At 29.2% G+C, this 3,566-nt stretch overlaps 1 pseudogene across 1 annotated transcript; it reads left to right on the top strand.

Moving 5' to 3' along the window:
• The first annotated feature begins 857 nt into the window (after nt 1-857).
• LOC148617195 (uncharacterized) lies at nt 858-2,651 on the top strand (annotated as a pseudogene). The gene is made up of 2 exons (XR_015921921.1): nt 858-1,046; nt 1,286-2,651. The product of XR_015921921.1 is annotated as an uncharacterized LOC148617195 (transcript).
• Nucleotides 2,652-3,566: the final 915 nt, after the last annotated feature.

Consider the following 3,566-nt stretch of genomic DNA (forward strand, 5'->3'; position numbering starts at 1 on the left):
TTGATAATTGAATTATATATATTCATAAATGAATTATGAATATTTATAATTGTTTATAAATATTAATAAATAGGCATTTGTGTCCACTTTGGCTTGCCATACAAATCAAATTTAAGTGGTTGACTAATACTAACATCCTAAACAGTTTCTCTTTCCAAGATTTGTATACCAACAAAAATATAGTATTATAAGACAGGACTTTGAAACTGCTTTTTCCTTGGGCATCTAAAATTTTAATCCTTGGGCAAAGTAAAATGTACAGCAGTGTGGCTACACATTCTTATTTTGATTATGATGACAAGCCCTGTAAATTTGTCAAAAGTATCAATTGTGACAGCACTAAATGGAAAATAAAAATTTAAGCCATTTTTTTACTGCAGCATTATACTCTGGGGTGTTTGACATTAAAAAAAGATTTTGAAGGTATTTTTCAATGGAATAAGTGTACATCAACAAATATAGATCGCATTATTTTTTCTTTGAAATTTAACATGGCATGCCTTATTTATATTTATTCAAATTTGTAGATATATTATTTGGCAAACACTTCCCATTTTTTATATGTTATCTTATAGAATATATAGGATATCTTGTAAACTTTATGAGATATATTAATAAGGAGTTAACATATATTATACATTTTATTATATATCTTATAAAATATACATGAATAAGTTATCTAATATACTTTATAAAGTATCTTATGAAATTTGTTTACATAATTTCTTATATAGTTTATATGATTAACTTTTAAAGTTACAAGATATCATATATATTAAATAACATATCTCATTAAAACAAATTTATAAGCATTATTCTGTCATTTTATATTTCAGATCAGATGGGTAGTTGAATAAGCCAATGCCAGGATTAAGTACTTCAAATACCTTGATGGTGTTATTCAAACCAGCCAGGTTCCATTTATTGGAGACTAGGTCAAAAATTTTTGTGCAATTTCAAATAAGTATTTTCCACCACTGAGCAGTCCATTGAATACAGAGCAGGATGAAGAACTAGCTCAAGACATGCTCCAAAGAGCTTCTGAGGTAATATTTTGATAAATGTTGGTGGATTTACTGATTTTATATCAAGTTACATTATATTTTAAACCGATAAGTGGACACATAATACAAGAATTCATTTTGTATGTTGAAAATTGGCGCCTCATTTATGTCAAAAGTGTTTCTGATTGTCAAGTAACAGTATGACCAGCAATGGTCACAATACACCTCCCACAATTTTGTTTACCAGTTTTCAGTTTATTTATGACAATCGTATTTTGTAGGTCAATACCTTAAATGAATATGTGAAGACAAATCATTTGGAAAGAAGGTCGGCCAGTTGGGTTGCAATTGAGGAGAGTGACATCACATTTCCTTAACTGAATGAAAAACAACTTCGAAGTTTAACCCTTAGGGTATACCAGCTTAAACTCTCTCCTTCCTACATTCAGGAGTACTTTGATGAGGAGTCTTCCATATTTATTCATAAAGGACAAAACTTAATCAGAATCAAAATTCAAAGTAGACATATTTCTGCCAAAAAATATATAGCGTGGATAAGGTTTTCTGTAATTGATGTGCAGTCATGGTACTGCACATGTCGTGCTGGATGTCGTGTAGTTGGTGTCTGTGTGCATGTAGCTGCTGTTGTATGGTATTTGAGTGGTGCTAGAGAAACAAGACAAACATTTGGTGTACGTGATTGGAGTGTTTATTTGTCTGATGCAAGTGATTTGCCACCAGCTATTGATTCCTCAGAATCGGAGACTGAAGGTAGCTAGAATAATATAGGAGTGAAAAAGTGAATTGTGGTAATCTATTGCTTATAATTTTTGTATTTAAGAAAGTCTTCTTCTTACTTACAAAAGATTTGAAATTGTTATTGTTTTAAATTATTGTTGTTAACATCACTTTGAGTTCATTTGTAAAATATTATTTTATCTGAATTGTTCCTCAGATATTATGAATTAAACCAATTGTATATGATCACCAGCTGAATGGGAAAAAAAACGGTAGTCATTTGTATGGCAGATAAAAAATATTTATAATGAAACAAATGTTGTTTTTTAAAAGAGGTTATAACAAAGAATTGGTAGTTCATTTGCACTGAAGTTAATTTGATTGTTTGATAACGTCTAACATTAATCCTGCTCATAAATGACAGTGGCAAGTTTGCAAATTGTTTTAATAAATTTCAGAAAATGTTCACTACTATAAAGCTTCTCTGAAAGTAGTTAATAATGAAGTACTTTAAGGACAACATATTGAAATAAATGTCATCATTGGGCTGGTTTAGAAGTAAGAAATGGTGATATTGTTGTTAAAAACTGACTGGTTTCCATGGAAACATAAAATAAACATTAGTTTTTGTTGTGATCTTTGTTCTTTTTGGATTATATACCATTCTACTACAAAGTCTCACACAAAGATATAAGGAAAGTCAATACCAAAGATGAATAAAATGGCAAAATATGGCATTTTAATGACAAAATTGTGATTTTTCTATGAAAGATTCAATCAGTTGCCATGGAAACGCAGAATTGATATTCAGACATTTAAATATTTATATATATATATTTCATCAATACCTATCCATCTGTAAAGCTTTTGTCAAAAAGTGAGCTCGGGCCAAATTTGGTACTTAGTGAACCCACCCCTTTCAAATGGTAGTTCCTTAACGTCGTAGCATTTTGAATTCATATAATATCGGGAGTTGATGAGTTGTTTATCAAGGAATTTTTTGACTGTTTTTTCATCAATGATGCAACTATGGCGTTTTGAAAAAAAAATAAGTAAATAACTTGTCCCATTCCTGATGAGTTTTCGAATACATCTGTTTTGTAAGTCATATGTCTATTTTCATTCCATGTCAAATAAGAACATAGGAACGTTTATGTACAAGGCTTTTATTTATTACCGTCTAAAACTTCGACAATTTGAGATTTAAAGAATTATAATAATGGTGGAAGATTTATTAATTTATATGTATTTCATTTGTTATTCATGATTTTTATATATTTTATGAATTATACGTATTGTTTAATTAGATTGAAAAAAAAGCTGTCTTTTTACCAATACTATACGTGTCGTATCGTTGCCTGTCTCAATGGAAGGCGTTTATGATGAAGTTGACTAGTAAATGCCCTTTAAAATACATCAATCAAGTGTATTTCATTATATTGTGCATTGTTAGATTCAACATAATATTTTGCATAAAACCAATATCCATTCTTTATTTGTTCATGTAAGACCTCAAAATTTATAAGAAATACGATCTAAAAATGCAAAGAATGACAATTTAACCATTGAAAATTTAAAAAAAACATGAAATGTGTGGAGCCGAAATCTCGAAATATGCACTTATTCTGAATATATTTTATTATTTATGAAACAAATTAGACAATATAATGGTACAACTTGTCTCAAAATTATCAAGCACACAAAATCAGAATATTAACAAACAATACCGGTGTCAATAATGGAAGAATTCAGACCCCAAAAAAATGCCTGAATATTAGAGTAATCAAGGGAACCAAGATTCTAGCGGATATCAAAAGACAGTAA

This window comes from Perna viridis, chromosome 5 (genome assembly GCF_037379345.1).
Source record: "Perna viridis isolate PV_CMFRI_1.1 ecotype Kerala chromosome 5, ASM3737934v1, whole genome shotgun sequence".
Classification (NCBI taxonomy): Eukaryota; Metazoa; Mollusca; class Bivalvia; order Mytilida; family Mytilidae; genus Perna; species Perna viridis.